This window comes from Sus scrofa, chromosome 15 (genome assembly GCF_000003025.6).
Source record: "Sus scrofa isolate TJ Tabasco breed Duroc chromosome 15, Sscrofa11.1, whole genome shotgun sequence".
Lineage (NCBI taxonomy): Eukaryota > Metazoa > Chordata > Mammalia > Artiodactyla > Suidae > Sus > Sus scrofa.
In genome coordinates this window covers 132426790-132451519 of record NC_010457.5, presented here as the reverse complement: position 1 = coordinate 132451519, position 24730 = coordinate 132426790, and the positions used below count along the sequence as shown (strand labels likewise).

At 47.2% G+C, this 24730-nt stretch overlaps 1 long non-coding RNA gene and 1 pseudogene across 4 annotated transcripts; one reads left to right on the top strand and one right to left on the bottom strand.

Moving 5' to 3' along the window:
- Window positions 321-24497, bottom strand: COPS7B. 4 transcript variants are annotated; one of them, XR_002339487.1, is made up of 11 exons: window positions 24285-24497; window positions 21253-21361; window positions 20419-20567; window positions 19185-19451; window positions 18119-18183; window positions 16989-17166; window positions 13257-13332; window positions 10613-10701; window positions 8151-8353; window positions 5977-6082; window positions 321-2071 (listed from the first exon to the last, which is right to left on the bottom strand). It is a non-coding gene; the product is annotated as a COP9 signalosome subunit 7B (long non-coding RNA). The 4 variants fall into 4 exon arrangements; XR_002339489.1 differs by lacking the exon at window positions 18119-18183 and having other exon boundaries at window positions 24285-24494; XR_002339488.1 differs by lacking the exons at window positions 20419-20567; window positions 21253-21361.
- Window positions 14789-16302, top strand: LOC110257202 (annotated as a pseudogene).

Here is a 24730-nt window from a genome sequence, read left to right as displayed (position 1 = left end):
ACAGCAGACCTGGGGAGGAGAACCTACGGCTCCTGAGGGTCTGGGCAGTCGAACAAGTGGTCGCATTTCCTGCAGTGGGAAACAGAAGGATGGGGGAACCACTAGCTGAGAGCGAGAGGGACTGTTCTGGGTCTAGAAAGAATAGTTGGAAAAACCCATCAGGCAGGGAGGTGTTTTTGAGAAAAGTGTTTCCAAAAATTTCCCCAAAATGCGCTCCACTAAGCTATCACCAAAAAGGATTTGGTGGTGAAGTCAGTGTGGGAACAGGCTTCCTCCCCCAAGCCTTCTCTGAGACCTTAACAATGAATTTCCAGTGAGGATACGGGGGTGCAAGATGTGCCAGATTTATTTCACAACAGAACCCCTTTTCCACAGAGCATCTAGCAAAGGGTTTCATGAAACATACTTTGGGAATTAAACCCTCCAGTTGGGTATAATGGTATATGGGCACACGGACCATGAAAACGGAAACGAGAGTACTTTGTGAACATTCAAGCAACGGCAGGCAGCTGCTGGACATTTTGGAAAAAGGAGAATCCATTTTTTTAACCATGGTTCTGAAACAGTATATCACATTTTCTCTGAACCACCCTCGTGCCAGCCTCTCCAGATCCACCAGCTATGCAATCCCATCATCACATACATTAAACCTATTTTTATTTTTTGTTCTAAAATGTGCTTTTCTCTCAGTCCAGGACCTCCGCCTTTTCTTTAAAACAAACAAACCCCAACAAAACACCACCACACGCACACATACACACACACCACCCTCCAACAAGGTGAAAATCCCCGGCGATTCGTCTATAACAAATATTGACACAAGGGGGGAAAAAAGCAAGTTGAAATGTATTAGAATCAGAACCTGTACAAAAAAAAAAAAAAAAAATTAAAATATAACCTGAAACCGTTCAAGTTCAGAAAGGCCAGTCAAGTCCTTTTCTCTTGCCAGGAGATCGCCATCATCAGAGGGCTCTGGGTCACCAGCCGGGGAGGAAGGGAAGCCAGAAACAGAAGCAGCAACAGATCCTTCACCAGAGAGGGGCCTGGACGCCGCCATCCCCACCGCAGATGCAGCCGGGAGGGATGGACGATCCCGGGAGAGCAAGTGCGGGCAGACAGGTCCGGGGGGCAGCCGGGGCCTTCACACCAAGACCCCAAGACCCGTCTGAGGAGTCAGAGGCAGCAGGAGGAGCGGCCAGGAGAGAACACCGAGCCGGAAGAAGCTTCTGCCTCCCGGCACACCCACAACACCCTCCACCGGTGCTCAGATACCAGAGGTTAGTCAGCCCGGGGCTCCCAACTAGTGAGAGACTGGAGCTGGGCTTAAGAGGCTGAAAACCCGCAGGTTTAGTAAACACAGCCCAGCATCACATCCCTCCATGGCCTGATCGGAGCTGCCAGCAAAGGATAAGGCAGGAGAGGGAAAACAAAGCATTCTGATACCCGGCTAGAGCGCACCTGCACCTGGGTGGGAACTGCGGGGCACGGGGCTGGAGAAGGCACGCCCCTCACGCACAGAGGGGCCTCCTTCGCGGTCATCCCCGTGGGCCAGCAAAGCTGCTTCGGCTTATGAGCAGCCTGACAAAACGACATGAAGCCAAAGAAAAACTGGGAGGGAGACAAGCCCTTAGACAGAGACAAGAACCTCCTGGAGGGGAGCTGGGCAGTGTCTGGCCCTGTTGGGGTGGCATCCGTGGAGCCCCTGAGTCTGAAGGGAGCAACTGGGGAAGGAGGAGTGGGTGAGGGGAGGGAGTTAACGGTTCTTCTGGAACAGTACCAATGTGGGGGAGGCGCTGGTGAGGGGACAGGCAGGTCTGGAACTCACGGAAGGTAGAGAGGGGAGGAAACAGGCCCTCGGCGTCCCCCTGCCACCTGACCCAGGCCTGGTGAGTGCCAGCTGCCCCCGCCGGCCCTAGTGGCGGCTGGAGACCAGACCTTTCACTTTGGACATCTTCTTAGTGGGCTGCCTCTGCTCGGCGTGCGGGGGACACTCTCGTTCAGCCAGCTGCTGCTCCATCTCCTGCGCGGAAGAGGACGCCGTGGCTTTGAGTGTCTTCTTGATGTTGGTAACCTGCAGCGAGACACAGATCAGTGTGCTCAGCTTGCTAAGCGCCAGAAACCCGCCGTAACTCGTTCTCGATGTAACAGGGGCCACTCGGGGAAGAAGCCAGACTCCTCTGAAAGAAATCTGAGATTATCTTCAGAAACCTAGATGAGGAGAAACAAGCAGGGGCGCCTCATGGAAGACACATGGAAATGGGTTGAGCAAAAAAAGGGGAATTATTGCTTTCTTGGTTGAAAACTAGGAATAAGCCAAGGGGTCATGGTTACATACCTCTTCCAGGTCTGCTAGAATGGTAACTGTTCAGTTTTGTTATTTGGTTTTGTTATTTCTGTGAAAGGCTAAAAGGAGAGAAGATTCTTCGGCAGGTTTGCGATAGGGCTTATTTCATTGAGAGGGAAGGCTCTTACAGCTAATACTCACCAGAAGATAGCTGCTCTTATAAGATTCTGGGGGGAAAACATCCAGTTCTCCCCTCTGCGAACAAGCAATCTTGTTTAAGGACAAATAAAGAAAAAAATCCAAGTTCCCGTCGTGGTTCAGCAGGTTTGATCCTGGCCTCACTCAGTGGGTTAAGGATCTGGTGTTGCCGTGAGCTGTGGTGTGGGTTGCAGATGCGGCTCAGATCCTGCATTGCTGTGGCTGTGGTGTAGGCCGGCAGCTGCAGCTCCGACTAGACCTCTAGCCTGGGAACCTCCATGTGTAGTGGGTGTGGCCCTAAAAGCCTAAAAGCCAAAAAGCCAAAAATCCAAAAAAAAAAAAAATCAACTCAGCTGAGAAAATGACTAAAAAAGTTAGTACAGGAGTTCCCACTGGGTCTGAGCAAGTTATGGACCTGACACAGTCTCCATGAGGATACAGGTTCGATCCCTGGCCTTGCTCAGTGGGCTAAGAATCCAGCACTGAGGTAAGCTATGGCATAGGTCGTGGATGCAGCTCTGATCCAGTGTTGCTGCGGCTGTGGCGTAGACCCCAGCTGCAGCTCTGATTCAACCCTGGCCCAGGAACTTCCCTATGCCACAGGCAGGTGTGGCTGTAAAAAGAAGAAAAAGAGGGAAAAAAGGACAGAATTATAGCTTTGTTCATGGTAGATTAGTTTTTTTTTGTTTGTTTTTTTTTTTGTTGTTGTTGTTGTTGTTATTTCTTGGCCGCTCCCGCGGCATACGGAAGTTCCCAGGCTAGGGGTCCAATCGGAGCTGTAGCTGCCAGCCTACGTCAGAGCCATAGCAATGTAGGATCCGAGCCACATCTACAGTCTATACCACAGCTCACGGCAACGCCGGATCGTTAACCCACTGAGCAAGGGCAGGGACCGAACCCGCAACCTCATGGTTCCTAGTCGGATTCGTTAACCACTGCGCCACGACGGGAACTCCGGTAGATTAGTTTTTAAGGTCCACAAATATTTAGTGAGTGCCTTCTACGTGCCTCAGCTGGGGGACCATCAGCATCGTACACATGGTGGCCCAGATCACGCCTCTGAACAGAAGGTCTGATGAGGCTCGGGGCTTCGACCATGCTGCCGCTCTTCTCATACTTGTCTCCTCCAGATTTCCTACAAGCTTATTAAGTTAGTAGTAACTGGTGGTTTCCTCCAATTTCCTTCTGTCAAACTTGATCAAATCTTTACTGCCACCTGGTGGCAGCATCCAGGGCAGCCATAACTGTGTTTTCAAGAGTGGGCCCCTGAGAGCAAATCCAGGGACTCTCTCTTGTTTAATAACCACAATTTGAGAAGCCCAGCTGGGCCTCAACATTAGCCAGTGCCTTCTTTCATCAGATGCCATTTATCATGGAAAGAAACTTCACCCAAACAAAATTCTGGAACTAACAGCATTCATTTTTGCAAACAATCATAATCCAAGCCCACCACCTACCACCCGATTAGCCAGTCCAGGCAATGTGGCAGCCAGTGGTGATCAGGCTGCTCCGGGCTACCCGCCAGGTTAAAGACAGTCTGCTTCTCACACAGGCTATCCCAGGTCAGGTGGGTGTGTTTTGCCTCCAAGCCTCATTTGCTTCCAGGGTTAGATTTACAGGGAAGAGTCAGTGAAGCGAAGAGCGAGGTCAGCCCTTCCTACTTTGCTCAGACATCAATCCCAGCTCAGAGGAGAGACCATAATATTCAAGGGGGGATTACACAGCTTACTAGAGAAGCAGCGGGCTTACTTTCCTAATTTTATCTGTCCTTAGCTAATGCTAATTAAATACAGTTCACACATCTTTAGCTAGAAGTAGGGTTAAAATTAACAGTACATGGAACATTCACGGAGTTAAGTATGTGTATGTATATAAGAATGTGTGTGTATCTGAAATAAATTTACTCTAGTTCATGAAAAGCAGAGCTCAGCAGTCCACTGACTCTTACAGGGTGAAACATATAACAATCATTTGAGCACTTATTATGTGTTAGGCATGGGACAATGAATTGGTCCCCCAAAGACTAGGCTTTATTTTCAGTAAGACACAGGTTATTTTCAAGGAGTACACGTCACAGAGGAGGGGAAATCTCCAAATTTCACCAATTCCCCTTTGGAAAGGCTGTTCCTCAGCTGCAACTCTGGGTCCCCTTCTGCCACACTTTTGGACACCTAACTTATAAAATTCATTAAGTACCATTAACGCTTCAAGCTCCTTCATGCTAGAAAAGGATTTTCAATGCTAAAATTAAGATTTTTTTTTTTTTTTTTTTTTTTTTTGGTCTTTTTGCCTTTTCTACAGCCGCTTCTGTGGCACATGGGGGTTCCTAGGAGTCAAATCAGAGCTGTAGCCGCTGGCCTACGCCAGAGCCAGAGCAACTCAGGATCCGAGCCATGTCTGTGACCTACACCATAGCTCACGGCAACACTGGATCCTTAACCCACTGAGCAAGGCCAGGGATTGAACCCACAACCTCATGGTTCCTAGTCGGATTCATTAACCACTGAGCCACAACGGGAACTCTTCAATGCTAAAATTCTGATCTTGACTTGTGGTTACCAAGAGGGAGGGAGAGGAAGTGGGATGGACTGGGTGTCTGGGGTTAACGGATGCAAACTACTGAATTTGGAGTGGACAAGCAGTGAGATCCTGCCGTATAGCACAGGGAACTGTATCTAGTCACTTGGGATGGAACATGATGGAGGATAATGTGAGAAAAAGAATGTGTATCTATGTATGACTGCGTCACTTTGCTGTACAGCAGAAATTGACAGAACACAGTAAGTCAACTATAACGGGAAAAGGAAAATCATAAAATAAATAAATAAATAAAATTAAAATAAAATTCTGAACTTAAGGGCTCCAAACAAATTAGGAAATGGCTTCACAGGTGTCCAGGCTACAGGACCACAAATGCCCACTCACTCAAAGCCTGGTGCCTGCGTCTCTCCCGGAGGCTAAAAGTGTCCTGAACAGCCAGGCGTCTACCACCACAATCACACACCTTCATCTTCTCTTGCATTTCATCCATCGAATTCCGTCTCTTTCTCCCTTTTTTTAGCATGAGACACATGCATTGTAAAAGGTGACAACACACACGTGCAGAGGAGAAAATGAACGTGGGCACGCACCACGCAGCTGAAGCAGAGCAGGGCCCGGGCCCTGAGCCCCACGTGCCCCTGCCCAAGTGCACCCCTCCCTCTGCCCCGCCCGGGAAACCACCAACCCGCCATCATCTCTAAGACTCATCCCCAAACTCATTTCTTCTGCTCTGCAGCTGCACTGTCCATGACTACTGAGGAATTACAACATTCTCTGCCTTCCAAGCCGGTGACCAGGGATCAGGAGAGAGACAAAGGGCTGGGGGAGCTACTGCCGCTACCCCGCGTGTCACCCAGTGCCTGTGTGTGGACTGCTGCGTCGACACCACGGTTCACAAGGCAGAGGAACAGGTGGGGATACCCTCGAGCAGGGCCGGACGCCCCCTTCCTTACCTCTGCCTCTACCTGCTGCTGAGTCCGGCTGTGGTTCTCCTTGTACTGGTTGGCTCTCAGAACTTGCTGCTCGATGCCCAGCAGGACCGCTTCACAGCCATCACACCTATAAAGGAGGTAACCAGCCCTGAGCCGCAGAAAGGCCTGGGGGCTCTCCTCTGGCCTCCCCAATCTCCCTCCCGACTCCTCAGAGACTTCCTGTGACACTCCGTCTGCCAGGGCTCTTGCTCCCTCAAGCCTTCGGAAAGACGGGCGTTTCTGAATGCATGCCACAGGGCCTGTGGAAACACACACGGGGCATGCGGAGTGGTTTCTTAGAACACAGCTCTCACTGCCAGCCTCTGCATCCCCTGGGGAGGCTGGACAGGATGCGCGTGTAAACAACTAGGAGAGACTCACAGGTGCACTGATTAGTTAGCTCTCTCAACAGAAAACATTATTTTCCAACATCCTATTTTGGAGATTGCCCTTCTTCTCAGAAGTGTGTTACTTCCTGACTGCCATTCCCCTCGTGTCATTTTCCCCACCTTTTATTTTGAAAATTGTAAAAACCTAAAAAAAAAAAGGTGAAAGAATAGTACAATAAATACCCACATAACCTCCACTTTAGAATCAATGGTTATGAACATTTTGCTGTATTTCTGGTACCATTCCACAGGCCAACTTTGTTTCAAATCTAACTCCAATGCCTAAAGACAAGTAGTGAAAATGTGTGCTAGTACACATGCAGGGCAGGGGTCAGGATGGAAGCTAGAGGTGGGGGTGAGAACTGTGTCAGTCGTCTCAGAGACGGAATGAGACGGGCAACATTAGTAAGACTGGAAGCCTAGATTATATACAACAGACTGTTTTCATGTTCAGGGTATTTTCTAAGTTTATTTCCCATGATTCCGACGTATCAGCTTGACAATATTTCAAAAGCTCCTGCTTGTGTCGGATGCTGTAAAAGGGTGGCGTCCGGAGTCATACTTGGGACAGAACTGGGGGTAAAGTGTGGGGAGCACACGCCCTGGGGTCCAAGAGTAGCTGGAGTGAGGGGACCTCGGGGGTCTTTGGACGCCTGGAGGGTCTAAGCTGGGCCGTACACCCTGGGATACATGTTCTTGAGGCTAAGCTAGAGTCAGCCTGTTTTAAAGCAAACCATTTCCCTGCCCCTCTGCACAAGGTCTGCCTGCCCTGTTTCATGACTTCCAAAGGCCACGTATCCGCCTGGGAACCCACTCTCCTCATCTCCTAGTAGACTCTAACCCTGGCCCTCCTGCACCACTCCGCGAAAAGCCCTTCCCCGACTAAGCCCATCTGGCTTTCTAAGCCCCAAATCATTTGAGTAACTCCAAAAAAATCCTTGTAGCATGTGCTGCAGCGATTGCAAATTCCACTGAAATAGAGTACATACAGGACTTCCCGCTGTGATGCACTGGAAATGAATCCGACCAGTATCCATGAGGATGCGGGTTCAATCCCTGGCCTCACTCAGTGGGTGGGGGATCTGGCATTGCCGTGAGCTGCGGTGTAGGTCACAGACGCAGCTCGGATCCTGAGGTGCTGTGTGCAGCTGTGGCGTAGGCCGGCAGCTACAACTCCAAGTTGACCGCTAGCCTGGGAACTTCCACATGCTGTGGGTGCAGCCCTAAAAAGCAAAAAATAAAATAAAAGAGTACATACAAATGTCCCACTTCTTTTTATTCGTTTTAGAATACAGTTATCAAATATTCTGTGTGTGTGTCTGTGTAAATACCCTTCACATTGTTTTACAAACACTAAGCAATGTTACTAATGCTGAACACGGGTTCTCTTTTCCCAAGAATCTGACCAACATAAACTTCCTGAGCTTAAGCTCTGAGGGTAAGTTTGCAAAGCACAGGCTCATTGTCACATGGTGAGGCTTCAGAGACTCCACCTGCCAACCCTAGGCATTTTATGGCCTGCTAAAGAGCCCCCCAACTGCAAAGGACAAGGACTATTTTACAACCAAGACACTAGGAAGCCGGAAATGATTCCTGCTGTCACACAGCTGTAGTCACAAAGGTAGCCCAGCTCTCTAGCTTACTGTCCCAAGGCCCTTACATAGCTGCAGGTGGTAACTGAGGACCGCATCTCCCCAAACAAAGGCACAAAGGGCAGGCCAGATACCCCCTTCCTAAAGAAGGGGGCACTTCCTCTCTGAGCCTCACCATTCATGCAAGGTCTTGACAATATTATTAATATCTTTCTTTCGGATGTCACGGCCAATGCAGAAATCCACTTCCAGCAGCTGGTTTCGCTGGTCCAGCTTGCCCTGGATGATATCCGTGTAGACAGCCTCGATGATGAGGTCTTCCAGTTCCCGGAGGTTCCGCATCTCCAGGTCCCTCAGCAGCACGGAGTAGGGGATACACTGCAGATAAGGCCATGTGACACTTACAAAAGCCAGTGGCAAACATAAAGAAAATGCAAGTATTACCCAGATAGCCAACAGCTGCCTCGGAGCTCAGGGAAACGCAGTCTAGTGGTAGCTATTAACATCTACGGCCACAAGGGACGGATAAATGAGCAGAGACCCGCAGCAACTAGGAATTCGCTCTCCTCCAGCCCCAGCCTCCTGGACTGGGCCCAGCTCCCAGCTCGCGTGCTCTGAAGCATCCTCAGAGATCTTAAGGACTCTTCCCGAGGAGAAAGGGAAATAATCAGTATATGGCACTCTGCTGCCTTCTGGAAGATTGCAGAATTTGCATAAAATGCCAAATCATCATAAACTGCAAACAATTTCAGACACCAGAGACACTGGCTGCTTGCCCAGCAGAGCACAATTTAAAAAACTTAGAGGCAGGAGTTCCCATCATGGCTCAGCAGTTAACAAACCTGACTAGTATTCATGAGGACACGGGTTCGATCCCTGGCCTTGCTCAGTGGGTTAAGGATCCAGTGTTGCGGTGAGCTGTGGTGTAGGTTGCAGACACGGCTTGGATCCTGTGTTGCTGTGGCTGTGGTATAGGCCAACGGGTTCAGCTCTGATTCGACCCCTAGCCTGGGAACTTCCGTATGCCATGGGGGCGGCCCTAAATAAATAAATAAAAATAAAAAACTTAGAGGCTAACACATCCACCTACAGGTGGCCGGTGGGTACTGCCCGCTCAGAGGTCACCCTGAAATTGACATTTGTTTTCTCTGTCTCCTACAACCAATGTCAATTCCCTAACAGCAGCCTATACCGGGCTGCAGCAACATTCTGCATGACTCCAAGACAACTGGATATCCAAATATCCAGTTTTTCTGCAAATCCTCTGACCTATCATTATTAGTTTGAAAAGTAACCCAGCAATCAAGTCTGCAGGAATAGAGAAGAGGAAGATGTATGCAGAGAAGAAAGCAAACATACCTAGAGGGATTTTCTACGACTAAAGGTCTGGAACCCTGTGGTAGCACATGGACCTACAATGACAGGCTGCAGAAAGGAGGGGGAAAGTCTCTCCTGCTCTTTGCTACACTTGAGAAATCCACGATCAGGACCAAAAAAAGTTCAGGTCCTCACTTCCTAACAAAACAGGCCTCCCCCCGAAATGCTAATAAGAATCAGAAATTTGTGATTAGAGCAGGTAAAACAATTTCAGCAAGTGAAACAGCAATCCAAAAACCAACACACATCTCGCAGGCTCAATCACAGAGCAGAGATGCAAAAAGCAAACTTTTTCAAGGCACAGCCCCACAAAAACTTAGACATTTAGGCTGGGATGGGGCAGAATGCCAAAATCAACTAGAAATTAATCAAACCCGGATCTTCTTTGTTAACGGCTATGAGCAGCTGGCTGTATGTCTTCTAAATCGAGTGGGGCAAAGAACTCAGAGACACGGTGGAGTGGTATCTTACAGAAGGTTAGGGTCAGAATTAGCATATAAGACAAAATTTTCAATTAGTATAATTAACCTTAAAAATCCCTAGATGTAGGAAGCATATTAAAAATCTACCTCAGAGCCCCCTTCGTGGCTCAGCAGTTAACGAACCTGACTAGGATCCATGAGGGTTCGATCCCTGGCCTCACTCAGTGGGTTAAGGAGCCAGCGTTGCTGTGAGCTGTGGTGCAGGTCAGACTCGGGTTGGATCCCACATGGCTGTGGCTGTGGTGTAGGTCAGCAGCTACAGCTCTGATTCTACCCCTGGCCCGGGAACTTCCATACGCCACAGATACAGCTGTAAAAAGCAAAAAAAAAAAAAAAAACAAAAAAAAAAAAACTACCTCTCAGTGGGTGTAACACAGCAGGTTCTTCCTCCAACGCTGGCACAGTTCACTATGCACTGAGCAACTGCTGAAGTGGTTCACTTGCCTTGAGATGCTGTGCTGTTTGAAAAATCTGTATCTTGAAACAGCAACCTCCTTGAAGCATGGCAAAAGGCTCACACCACGTCGGGTGCCATGGCATGCCACCACAAAGACCTGCTGATTCACAGCCCCTCCTGGGCATGCTTCTCCTAAATGGCATGGTGACTAACTGTCTACACTCTTTTAACTGTTATCTCTGTCTCGTTTGTCCTCTGCCAGGCAAACTTTACACATTCATGATGCAACTCTACTGTGTGTAGCCGGGAGTTCCCACACGGATGCCAACGAGACACCTGCCTCGAGGTGAGGAGGGAGACAGGAAAGAGTTCAGGCCGTACCTTCATCCTCGATGCCAAGCTCACGATGGTAAGGTGTTTCAGCTTGTTCTGCTGAGCTGTGCTCAGTTCTGGCAGGCTCTCCTTGTTGGCTGCTCAGTCCCACCCACCAAAAAATCAAGACACAACATAAAATTAGGATTTCTTTATGGAATAAGTGTACCAACTTCCCACATCAAACCGACTACTGCATCACTGCAGGACTGCATTCATGCGTTAGGTAAATATTCCATGTTCCAGTTTCCCTGTCTTCTCTGAAAGACCACATGCTTCCAAAAAAGAAAAACTGAATCTCTACACACCAGAAGCTTAGTTTCCTGAGAAACCAGGCACGAATGCACAAAATGATATGACAATTATCCTAACGGAATACTATCTGTGCCCTCTGTGACATTCAGTCAAGTTCAGCATGTCTTCACTGAGCATCTGTTATGAGCAACGCACTGTCTTAAATGACTCCAGGGGAATCAAGGTAAAGAAAATGGGCCTGTCAGGGCTGCTGCACTGCACAACTCCAGGAGCAGCAACTACCACCCAGAGTTGTGCAACTCAATGGCCCTGGGCTTGTCCTCAGTCTTACCATCAGATGTTTCAACAGCTACAAATGCAAGACAGAACCACCAGAAGAAAGGTACCAACTACCAGAAGACAGCAAGAGGGGGAGAGGGAGAGGCAGAAAGGGAGAAAGAGAGAGCGGGAGAGAAAGAGAGAGTGTGCAAGTGAGCCTAATCACACCTGCGAGGTACCGGAGAGGAAAAGAAAGAAAGGGGGGTGTGAGGTGATCCTTGAAGGACGGGCACCATGAGCAGTAACAGTAATGATGACAGAAATGGCAGCAGCTGCAGGTAAGGCACAGCAAGGCTTACTCAGTGTAAGTGCACACACAGATCCACACGTACACACACACATCCAGTCTGTCCTCAAAACAGCCCCACAAGACAGAGTCCAGATGTCTTCAATTCCTTATTCATAATCCTGGATTCCAAAACGATGAATCCAAACTGATTTTTCTTTCTAGAGCAGGGTGCTGAACTCAACTGGAGGCATTTCCTGACCTAAATTGAGTTGAGGAATGTCATGGAATACCTTTTTATCCCACTTGTTGTGAAAAGTCATTTGTTTTGCTGTAAAACTATGACTGTGTTTAGCTACCAGTGGTATCTCTCAAGGGTGTTACATAAAAAAGTAGATGCAGTGGAATTCCTGCTGTGGCTCAGCAGTTAACAAATCTGACTAGCATCCATGAGGATGCAGGTTCCATCCCTGGCCTTGCTCAGTGGGTTAAAGAAGCCGGCGTTGCCGTGAGCTGTGGTGTAGATTGCAAGACATGGCTCAGATCCTGTGTTGCTGTGGCTGTGGCGTAGGCCGGTGGCTACAGGTTGGATTTGACCCCTAGCCTGGGAATTTCCATATGCTGCAGGTGCAGCCCTAAAAAGACAAAAAAAATAAAAATAAAAATAAAAATAAAGCAAAGGTCAGAAAAAGCTGGCAGGTGGCAAACTGTCCAGTCTGACATAGCACAGAGTAAGGAGAAGTGACCAAGAGAAGGAAAGTGAGGAAGAGGGGGAAGTCAGGGATACAGCGGGGAAGACCCTGAGTCACACCACAAAGTAAACTGCCAGGCCCATGTCACACCACTAAAATAAACTAGGGAAGCCAGACACAAATGCCCTGAGTGGAAGGTAAGTTAGTGTTTGGACATGTATGCACCTCATTTCTGATATTTAAGACTCTAATTTACAATGGCTCAAATGATCTACAAAAGAGAAGGGGTGAAGTACATGATGGAATATTAGACGAAAGAACATCAAAAATGACTGTGAAGACTTCAAACACAGATAAATGCCTATGACGTAAGTGAAAAAAGCAAGATATAAAACTGTACACAGTCTCATCACACCTACGTATCAGAAATCACAAGCACGAAGAGGAGAAGTCCAGCACCATAACGCTAACAGTAGTTTGATGGTGGTACGACCATGAGTGACTTTTGTCCCCTATTTTAAAACTTTCTTTAGGGAGTGGCGCAGTGGTTAACGAATCCGACTAGGAACCATGAGGTTGTGGGTTCGGTCCCTGCCCTTGCTCAGCGGGTTAACGATTCGGCATTGCCGTGAGCTGTGGTGTGGGTCGCAGACGTGGCTCAGATCCTGCGTTGCTGTGGCTCTGGCATAGGCTGGCAGCTACAGTTCCGATTACACCCCTAGCCTGGGAACCTCCATATGCCGCAGGAACGGCCCAAGAAATGGCAAAAAAAGACAAAAAAAAAAAACAAAAAAAAACTTTCTTTAATATGGTGATGGTATTTACATAACATTTTAAATGCTTAACTACTTTACGAGTGAGTATTCTGACGTTTCACGACCCTCCTAGTGTTCTACAAACACTAGTCCCCAAGAATCTCCTCTGGAAAATAAACAAGGGGTATATTTATGGAGGAGCATACCCATAGCCCCACTTTACCACTGGGAAATAAAAGGTGGGACGGGAAAGTCCCCACGTGAGATCACCTACAGAGCACAGTAAAATGGGTTCGGGTAAAGCTCCCACGCCCTGTTTGGTATCCCAGACCTCGGCGATCCTTGTGAAGGCAACACATCCAAACAGAGCAACATAGAAAGTCTTTGGAGGATCTTAACCAACTCACCTATGTAATCTGGGTATGTTCCATAGGCAAACAGATTCAGCAACTGCAAATAAGCAGCATTAGCTCCTTCTGCAAGCTGGGGAGGGAAAAAAAAAAAAAAAAAAACAGTTCACAGACCTTACTGTCTACCAATCACTGCAGCTGCGTTCAAGCAGAGGGCAGATGATCACGGGCCACAGTCTGTACTGCTGTACAAAGTTAAGGCCGGCTCCACATTTCAGGACTGCATGTAGACTGTGAATGCTGGAGACGATCAGCATAAGGTGTGAAAGAGGACCCGGGGCAGGACAGAACACCAGCATCAGTCAGCCCCAAGGACAAATTTTCATTAACATGACTTATTCCTCACTAATGCTAGCAGGGAAGAGCCATTCACAGAAGGAAAATGAAAGAGATACTGTTCTGCCAGGAACTGCTCTGCTCTGCAACCAGTTACTGCAGCTGGGCGTTTCCCTTACAAACATGTACCCATTATCTTCTATTCACCGCACTCAGTGAAGCCGAATCAGGAAACCCAAGCGGTGCGCTGTGCACATCAATAATCTTACTACTCAATTTTAACCATCTTTTTTAAAAAAAAAAACAACTTTTTTTTTGGCCCCACTTGTGGCATGTGAAAGTTCTCGGGCCAGAGATGGAACCCGAGCCACAGCAGTGACAATACTAGATCCTTAACCTACCGTGCCACAAGAGAACTCCTTAGCCATTTAAAAAAAATTTTTTTATTTAACTTTGTCTTTTGTCTTTTTAGGGCTGCGCCTGCAGCAAATGGAGGTTCCCAGGCTAGGGGTCAAATTGGAGCTGTAGCTGCCGGCCTACACCACAGCCACAGCAACGTGGAATCCAAGTTGTGTCTGCAACCTACACTACAGCTGCCAGCAACACCAGATCCTTAACCCACTGATTGAGGTCAGGGATCAAACCTGTGTCCTCATGGATACTAGTTGGGTTCGTTAACCACTGAGCCACAACAGGAACTCCCTTAATCATCTTTTTTAAAAGTTCCCAAAACTGCATCTGAAATTTCAGACCACTGAAAGGCAACTGGCTTATTTTCAGGTCACATATGGAAAAAACAAACTGTGGCAAGATGAAGGTGATTTGCTAAGCACTCCAGGGATGACTCTGGCATCCTAGACCCAGATCTACCTTCTCAGATGACCAAAAACTTCCTGAGGTACTGAATCAGAAGTGGAAGAGACGCGGAGTTCTCTTGTGGCACAGTAGGCTAAGGATCTGGTGTTGTCACTGCAGCCACTCAGGTCACTCCTGTGGCACAGGTTCCAACCCTGGCTGGGGAACTTCTGCATGTCAAAGGCGCAGCCAAAAAAAGGAGTAGAAGAGGAGTTCCCGTAGTGGCACAGCGGCAATGAATCTGACTAGGAACCATGAGGTTGCAGGTTTGATCCCTGGCCTCATTCAGTGGGTTAAGGATCTGGTGTTGCCGTGAGCTGTGGTGTAGGTCACAGACGTGGCTCGGATCTCGTGTTGCTATGGCCGCGGCGTAGGCTGGCAGCAACAGCTCCAATTAGACCCCTAGCCTGGGAACCTCCTATGCTGCAGGTGCAGCCCTAAAAAGACAAAAGATACACACACAAAAAGGAGTGGAAGAGACCATATATCCAGCCCCCACTTTTCAGACAGAGGATTACAAAACTACCATAAAACACTATTTCCTCTAGAGCAGACACTCCAAAGTTTCTCCCACTGGTCTACATCAAAAAGATCTTTCTGGCTTTAATTTTTATCCATCTCCTCTTACACAAATTTCCATGTAAAACAACTATTTGGCATATTCACTCTGACTTTTCCTGAACCTGAAGGTCGTCTCTTCTTTTGAAAAATGATTTATCAAGCCATGAAAGACATGGAAGAGATTTAAATGCACTATTACCAAGTGCAAAAAGCCAATCTGAAAAGGCTACATATCTATAATTCCAACTACATGACATTCTGGAAAAGTCAAAACTACTAAGACAGTAAAAAGATCAGTGGTTGCCAGGGATTAGAGGGGAGCAAAGGATGAATGAGTAGAACACAGAGGATTTTTAAAGAAGTGGAAAACTGTATAATACTGTACTGGTGGATATATGCCATTATCCATGTGCCCAAACCCAGAAACTGTACAACACCAAGCCTGAACCCTATTGTAAACGATGGTCTTTGGGCGACAATGACGTGCCACGCAGTTCCACCCTGGTGGGGGGTACTGAAAATGGGGCAGGCTATGCATGCTTAAAAGCAGGGTGTATATGCGAACTCTCTGTACCCTCCTCTCAACTTTGCTGTCAATCTAAAACTGCTCAAAAAATAAAATCTCTTAAAAAAAAAAAAAAAACACAAGAAAAAGAACTGCTTTCTTAAATTTTCCTCACAGGATGCCTTTTCTATCGCTGGTAAATTAAATTTTTACTGAAAGCCTACTGTGCATCGGGCTACATAATAAACTCTAGGGAAAAAAGGGTGACCCACAGAGCTTACAGTCCAGCAAGCCAGCCTAACATTAAATAAAAATTCACAATTAAAAAATAAGTGGGTCTTATTTACAACTGCTGCAGAGAGGAAACAACGCCACGTCCACACATCTGCCATGGATGATCATGGGCAACTGCTCAACTTTCCTGATCGAGAGGAATAAGCAAATGAAGAGCAGCAAGTCCAGTAACCTGAAGACCCACAACTCCTTCTGCTACCACGAGCTGATCCACGGCAAGGCTGTGGGCGTGGAGCTGGCAGCCAGTGGCGAAAGTGTCCTAACAGTCCTGAAGCAAAGACGGGCCAACAAAAGCCAGCCCCCTCCTATGTGTGGACCACCATCAATGAGAAGGCCCCGGGGGACCCTCAGCAGCATCGTGCACATGACCCATAAGAACAAGTACTGCCCAGATCTGCATGTGGTGGCTAATGGCAGAGCTGGTACTATCCTGGGCAGCCAGAAATAAGCTGTGATAGTGGAGAGGAAGCCAACCAACCCACCCCACCAAGAGCTCCTCAGCACAACCCCAAAGTAATAAAGATGTCGCCGGATTTTTCAATCAACATAAGTATCAATCAGTAAACATAAAAGTATCCAAAGTGGGAGGCAGAGGTTGAAAAGTATAGGTTGCTTTACATTCTCTGTCCCACTTGGTTAATCTTCACCAGATCTTCTCATTTTTAAGGCCCGACAATCAAAAGTGCTACCCAAGGTTTTAATAACAAGCAAAGAAGTAAACAAAGCAAAAAGGACTACTTACCACCTTTTCATATCACATCTTTTTTGCACATTTACTTTAGCACAACACCGCCCTTTTCACAACAATATATCCTTTATTCGTGCCCGTCTCCTATTCAATAGCAATCATTTTCTGCCATGTTATGTACCCAACCAATCTTCATTGTCTGTATTTGCACTGGAGGTTTTCTGTCCCCAAGAATGACTGAAACTACCGTTGTTAACTTATACTCTACTCTTCTAATTTATCCAGTTCAATTGGCTTTTCCCCATCTTTCAAATTATCAGCAATCCAGTCTAAAAAATGTACCCCAAATTCAGACTGAAAATATTGAAGGAGCCCAGGACATCACCCTCACTCTCTTCTCCTGCCCCATCAACTCCCATCCCTCCCTCAACAGGGCACCTCACAGGTCCACAAGGCTTCAGCACTCAAATGCCTTGGACACGTGGAGAATCACATCACAGGAAGGTTTAGAACAAAGAAGAAAGAGAACTTTTTTGGAAACTGCTCTTACCTCCTGCACATTGGCCAGCTCCAGCAGTTCTCCAAAGACATATACTCCAGGAGCCTCTAAAACTTGGCTTATGAGAGCAGTGAGGGCTGAGCCACTGGTACCTTTGGCGAGTAAAATAAACTGTTCCAGGAGGTTACTTGAGGGTTTCTGTTCACCAGCCATTCTCTGGCCTTGAGATCTGTCCAAAAACAAAGTGTTTCAGTAATTCTTCCTTCTCCTTTGCAAAATGTATGCTGGTTTATTGCTAGATCAGAGATCAGAATACTTTAATTTTATAGTATTTCAACAAAAAACAAAAAACGTTCCTGAATCCAGATCTCACTTTGTGAGATGCGTACTGTTCAACTTGGAGTTAAAGAAATTTTTGTCCTGGAACTCCCTATAGTGGCTCAGTAAGTTAAGGATCCAGCACTGTCATTGCTGAGACTCCAGTGGCTGCTGTGGCGAGGGTCTGATCCCTGGCCCCAGAACTTCCACAGGCCATGGGCATGGCCAAATAATAATAATAATAAAGAGATTTTGTCCTTACTCTGAGGTTTGAAACTCATTTAGTAAAAGTAATTTCATCACCAACTTGCACTTTCCCAAAGGCAGTACCTTCCTTCCAAGTCGTTAAACCTAACCAAGACCAAACACAGAGTCTCACCACTTGCTGTGTATATGGAAGTTCCCCGGTCAGGGACTGAATCCGAGCCACAGCTGCACCCTATACCACAGCTGCAGTAATGCCAGATCCTTTAACCCACTGCACCGGGCCTCAAACCCTCACCCCCACAGTGACCCAAGCCGCTGCAGCTGGATTCTTAAGCCACTGCTCCACAGTGGGAACTCCTCCACCTCATTGTTAGACTCTAGTTAAAAAGCAGAGAATCTTGGCCATACACAGAGGCAGTCAGATGTAAGTAAAAGGAATCAGTTACAGCTTCTAGTGTGTCAGTAGAATCCCACCTTCAGCCAGATACAGATAAGAAAAGACCCCAAAAGCAGTCTAGAAAGATGGCCCATTTAATCAAAGTCATTCAAGCGTGGCAAAAGGGGGGGAGGGGGAAATCATCTTGAAAGATGAGCAGCAACATATTCCAACTAAGGAAGTACACTCATACATGCGGTGTAAGTCCACAAGGAAAAACCTTTTATTTGGCCTCCTAGTGATGTGTGACATGTCACCAACCCAACTTCAGAATTTGCATGAAACCTCAAGAAAACAACAAAAACATGTGAGAAAACAATGAAGATGTAGTACTGCCATCCTGAAGACATGAAGACAGGCAAGTCCCTCAATTGTATAATCTCCTTACTACAAGTTGAGTGTGTGTGAACTCACGCACTGCACACTACTCTACAGGAGTCCAGCATAAGCTAAGATTACTCCTCCAAGAATGATATGCACTGGGCAGTGTGACAAAATGAAGAAGTATAATTGAGGGAAGAAGAGAATAAATCAAAGAAGGATAGTTTGGTGCAAGAGAAACCAAGTTTTCCTTCGGAGGCAGGCACAGAGAGCTGCAGCCCTTTCACAGTATTGCAGAAACAAGTATGCCGTTTCACCCAGGGTTACCTAGGAAGGTCTTGTCAGAAACAGAAAAAAATGAAGTGCGAAAGAGAATAAAGGTTGCTAAGGCCAGGGAAAATTGGAGGAAGAGGGTAGGAGAGAGATGATGGTTAAGAGAGGAGAAACAAAAACCTCCTTTCCAAGCGGACACGTGTGAAGACATTGAATGATAGGGCCTGGGGATGGAGAAAGGGTAAAAAATGGACAGAAACTTCTGTCCCTCAAAACAATTTCGGCCTAAGAAGCAAAGCCAGTGGGGGCAATGAGTGAGGTAAGGAGGAGCTGATAAATGCTTTCTTCCAAAGTGGGAGGGCCCGAGGAGGGAGCTAGGAACTCACGGGGAAGAATTCCCGTCGTGAGGGGCGCTATTTTGACGGACGGCAGAGCGGCAAAGAGGCAGCCTTTGGGGGTGACGAACCGAGAGCAGCCGCGGTGCAGATGCTGAGAGTCGCGGCCTGGGGTGGGCTTCAGGGTGGGTGGTGTGTTCCAGGCAGGGCCGTGGGTGCAGAGTGAGGAGCCGCCCGGCGCGCTCCCCGGAGCGGGGGCGGGGCGGCGTGGCCGCGGGCTTTGCCCACGGCTGGCGCTCAGCCTGACAGCCCAGACAAGCCTGGAGCGCAGGTCCCCGCCCTCTCACCGGCCCCTACCTGTCCTCGCCGCCTCTCCGTCCTCTCGGTCGCTGGCGTGGCCTCCCGGCGCCTGCCCGCAGGTTGTCAAGCGTCCATGATCGGCCCGGCGTCCGACGCTTTTCTGCCTCCGCCGACCCGTTGCCCTTACGGCTCCCCCGGAAGCCTCCCGCCGCTGCACTCGAGTTCCGCCCACACCAGGTTCCCCCTGCCGCGTTGGCGGCCTCAGACCTCCAGGGCGGCCCAGAACAGGGAAATGGGGCTGTAGCCCAGGATAGGGTGGGGGTCCTGGGGAGAGAGGCATGCAGCCCAGGCAGTTATGGAGCCCAAACCATCACCATCACCCTCCTGGGCCATAAATCTCTTTGGCCAAGTTTACCCCTCACAATCTCCCTATGGTGACTGTGGCTACCGCCGCGGTACAGAAACATTATTAAGCCTAGTAACAACCACCGTTTACTGAGCGTTTTTCCATGTGCCAAGTGCTGTTCGTTGTTTCACTGAATTCTCTTAACTCTATGGCCTGTAATATTATTCCCATTTTTCGGGTGAGATAACTAAACCTAAAAATCCAAATGCCAGTAAGTGCCAAAGTCAGCTTTGAAACTCCGGCTACCTGAAGCCAAAGACCATGTCCCTCACTTCTATTCAGGACATATTTTAAAATAAGCAAAAGATGGGTTGAGTCAACAACGGTTCTGTGACCATAATGATATTCCTTGCATTGCATCTGGTACTTACCAACTTCCCTGGAAGATGGCTAAGAATGTCATATAACTGAACGCTTAAGCTGGTTCCTTTAAAGTATATACCAAAGATTTTCGGGTCTTGAAGATGAGAAAAAGAGCCCTATTTACCTTTTGTGCATTCAGAATGCAGAAATCAGATGAGGCAAAGGAGCCTAGCACCAACCCCCTAGCAGCCTCACCTGCAGCATGTGGAATCCTAGGCAGGGACTGAACCTGCGCCACTGCAATGACCCAAGCTGCTGCAGTGAGAAAGCTGGCTCCTTAACCCGAAGCGACAAGGGAGAACTTCAACTCATTCATTTATTTTTTAAAATTCTTCAGTACATATTATGTCCTAGAAGTTTATACGAAGATAAGACAAAGTTCTTGCCCTCAAAAAGCTTCACTGTATTAAGTGCTATGAAAGAGAATAACAACGCTTTGGAAGCATAGAAGAGAATGTGTTGGTAAAGAGAAAGCTGGCACCTTACAGGCAAAAGGAGGAATAAAGGGGGCAAAGTTCCTACCTTGGAGAACTGGAAGCTCCTGGGAAGGACAGGGCTATGACAGGTGGTGCCACAGGCACCCCAGGGGTTCAGATAAGGCTCTCCTGTCTCTGCCCTGGGGACAGGTTATTTAAGGCAGCCTCTTGGAGGAAATGAGGCTTGCGTTGAGCCTGGAAGAATGAATAAGCACATCAGAAAGAGTATAAGCCATGTAAAAGAATTTTTATTTTATCTCAAGGACACTGGGGAGCCATTTCGGGGGTTTAAGCTGTGGAGAGGTCTGAATAATTGCCATTTTGGACACTAGCTGCTATAGGAATGGATTAGATGGGGAGAGAACTGGAGGATGGGAAACCCTTGAGGGGACTGATAAATTCCAGTTAAAAGACTGTGAGATCTTGACCAAAGAGAATGGTCCTTGTTGGAGACATTTAGACCATAGAATCTATCAGACCTGGCGACCATCTGAATGCAGGGAAAGGAAGCTATTGCCCTGGATTCTGGCTGGGGAGGCCAGAGCTGTCTGGAGGAGGTGTTAGGTGAACAGGGCTGCAGAGAAGGGGCAAATTTGATGGTAGGAGGACAACTAAGTTCTGTTTAATTATAAATATTCCAGCTGTGCCTCCGCCTCCTCCACAATCATGTCCAGATGCCAAGGCTACAGTTAAAGTCCCTCTCAGTATGCCTCTTTCCTACCTTTCCAGCTTTGTCTTGCTCTACCCTAATTAGAGCCCAAACTCCACGCCTCCCAAGAGGACTTACATCTTCCCTCTCTGACCCCAGGGCCTAGGCTCAAGCTTGCTCTCTTTTTTGCAATGCTCTTCCCTCATATTTGTCTGCGAAAATTCCACCCACCAGGAAGTTCTGTGGTGGTGCCTCGGGTTAAGGATCCAGTGTTGTCACTGCTGCGGCTTGGGTCACTGCTGTAGCTTGGCTTTGATCTCTGGCCAGGAACTTCTGCATGCTGCAGGCGAGGCCAAAGAAAGAAAGAAAAAAAAATCCACCAACCAGAGAGGCAAAGATTTCTTATACAATGCAAAAAGCACTAATCATAAAAAGGAAACACTGAACTATGGCACTACATTAAAATTAAGAATTTCTCTTTATGAAAAAACACCAGTACAGGAGGTCCCGTCATGGCTCAATGGTTAATGAATCCGACTGGGAACCATGGGGTGGCGGGTTCGATCCCTGACCTTGCTCAGTGGGTCAAGGATCTGGCATTGCTGTGAGCTGTGGTGTATGTCGCAGACGCAGCTCAGATCTGGTGTGGCTGTGGCTGTGGTGTAGGCTAGCGGCTATAGCTCCGATTCGACCCCTAGCCTGGGAACCTCCATATGCTGCGGGAGCAGCCCAAGAAATGGCAAAAAGACAAAAACAAAAACAAAAAAACCCACACACACCAGTACAAGTCTAAAGAGATAAGCCACAAACTTGGAAAAGATATTTGTAAAGCATGTATCAGACAAAGAACTCCATATCCAGACTATATTAAGAGCCACAAATTGGGAGTTCCCGCTGTGGCACAGCAGAAACGAATCCGACTAGGAACCATGAGGCTGCGGGTTCGATCCCTGGCCTCACTCAGTGGGTTAAGGATCAGGCATTGCTGTGAGCTGTGGTGTAGGTCGCAGACGCAGCTCGGATCTGGTGTGCTGTAGGCTAGCGGCTATAGCTCCGATTCAACCCTTAGCCTGGGAACCTCCATATGCCTCAGGTGTGGCCCTAAAAAGACCAAAAAAAAAAAAAAACCCTACAAATTAATAAGAGGAGAATCAGCCCAATTTAAAAACTGGGCAAAAGACATATGAAAAAGTGCTCGACACCAAAGACAATGCATATAAAAATTAGAATAAGATAACCACATTTAGCCAAAATAGTTAAACATTTTTAAATTGACACCACCCTGTATTGTCAAGGATAAGCATCAACTAGAACACTCTTGTGTTGCTAGTGAAGGTGAAAACTGGTACAAATACTTTAGAAAACTGGCAATATCTACTATTGCTGATCATACGCCCTCCACGCAAGCCCTCTTGTAGACACAAGGGCAGGGGTCCACAAAAAGAAACAAACAAGAACGTTCACTGCAGCTTTGTTACTAAAAGCCGAAAACTGGTAACTGAAAATCTAAATGCCCAGGAACAGCAGAGTAGATAAATAGTGCTGCATACATACAATGGACTACTATTCAGCAATTTGTTAAAAACAAGCTATGACTACATACAACATGAATGCATCTCACAAAAATATCGATGAATGCAAAAAGTCAGACTCAAACTGTATGATTACATTTAAATGAAATTCGAGAATAGGCAAAAGTGATCTGTCAGAAAAGACGTAGATGAGGATGCAGTATTGACTGAGAAGGGAAATACAGGAGATGCTGGAAATATTCTATACCCTGATTGGGGGGAGGATAATACATATGCATGTGGAAAAAACTGTTTTCTTGCTATATATGTTATCCTCATGAACAAAAAAATGTACAGATAAAAAAATTTAACCTAGAAAAAATTCCTATCCCTGCCACTGGGGCCTCTAGAGCATTCTAACCGTCCTTTCTTTTGTGCATTTATCACAGCCCGTCTTGAATTTCAGGGGAGCCTATTTCCCTAACTAGATGGTTATCTTCTGCTAGCAGTGATCATGTCTTTCACTTTCTACCAGCAGAGAGCCTGGCCAATAATGAAAACTGAAAAAGCTGTTTGTTAAATTACATGGAAGGAAAAATTGGATGAGTTCCCAGGTGGGTAAAAGGGAGACAGGAGGAGGGACGTAGGCCTAGGAAAAGAGACAGCAGATCTCCAAGGAAACCTTAGCTTACACTACAATTTTGCCTAGTTTCTGAAATCACATTAAATGTCACCTTGAATAACAAAGAATAAATAAAACACCAGGTCTTATCTGGACTGGGGATAAACAAACGTTATCCTCCTTCACTTGTAGGAAATCCACCAAATAAATGCTTACCTAAGGTCGAGTGAAGAAAAACACACAACCTAAAAGTTGTGAGTTATGTTTTATTTCCGGCAGGGGTGCGATGGGGTGGGGGGACTTATTGAGGACTATAGCCTGGGAGACAGCCCCTCAGATAGCTTTGAGGAACTGCTCCAAAGAGATATGGGAGGAGCCAGGATACACAGTTTTTTCCCGAAAAAAAAATGAACATTTAGTCGAACACAAAAGAGCACTGCCAATCACAAAAACTAGACATCTCGGATTAATGATTAATGCTTTTCTATGAATGGGAAGAAGCAAGAGTCTGGGCTCATTGAAATTATTCCTTAGATATGCATCTTAACTATGTAGGGCAAGTATCCTGTTTTCCTCCATGTATCCTGAATTCACCTCTGAGCCCATCTTCCGGGGTGGCTTCAGTGGCCAGTGGCTTGATAGTGGGTAACATTCATTGTTTACTGAAATGGCAGGCAACATTTTTTATTCCCACTAACCTCTGGGTGTTTCAACCTGAGTGGGAAAACTTCACCAAGGAGAATATTAAGATAGCATAGCCATGCTGCTAAAAATATCACCACCCTAGTGTAGAGCAAAGAGCCCAGACTACAGTAGACTTAAGAGCCCAATCCTAACTCTGCCCCAACTTGCTGTAACCTGTGAACAATCTTTTTGCCTCTTTGGGCCTCGGTTTCTTCATATGTAAAACAGGGGCTGGATTAGCAAATTCTCCTAAGCCTAACTGTATTGATATTCTGAGTTCACAATCCATATCTCTTCCAGTCCAACGCAGGAGCACAGCAGAGACCTCTACAAAACACGTAAAAGGCGCCCCAGGCCAACGAGCAAGCCTGATTTCAACGAGTCATTTTGTTATATTAGCTTTCATGGTTTAATCAGTGTTTTGGGGTTTGTTGTTTCAGGCTTACCATGATTTGCAGGAGATTTCTGAGTTCCATGTAAATACAAGTTGTCTCTCTGTGGGCTGTCATCTTCTTTTGAGGTTGAAGAGGATCTTCCCAAAGAGTTTCAAGTCTCGGGATTCAGAAACCACCAAGCCTACAGGCAGATGTATGAATTTGCGCACACTGCGCGGCACACTGGAATCTAAGTTACAGAGGACTAGGGTGCAGGGAATGCTGGGATTTGCAGTCCCTGGGCTTTTTGTTGCGTGCTGGGATATGTGGTCCCTCGGACAACCCCCTAGAATGCTGGGAAGTGTAGTCTCCGCCACATCGCACAGGGCAGCCTGCCGTCATCTCAGAGCCCTACTGTCCCCAGCCGCAGGAGCAAGCCCCTGGAGCCTCTGCCGATCTGAAGCCAACCCTCCTCTGAGGCAAACTCTAGGCAACCACACCGAATGAAAAAATCTGTC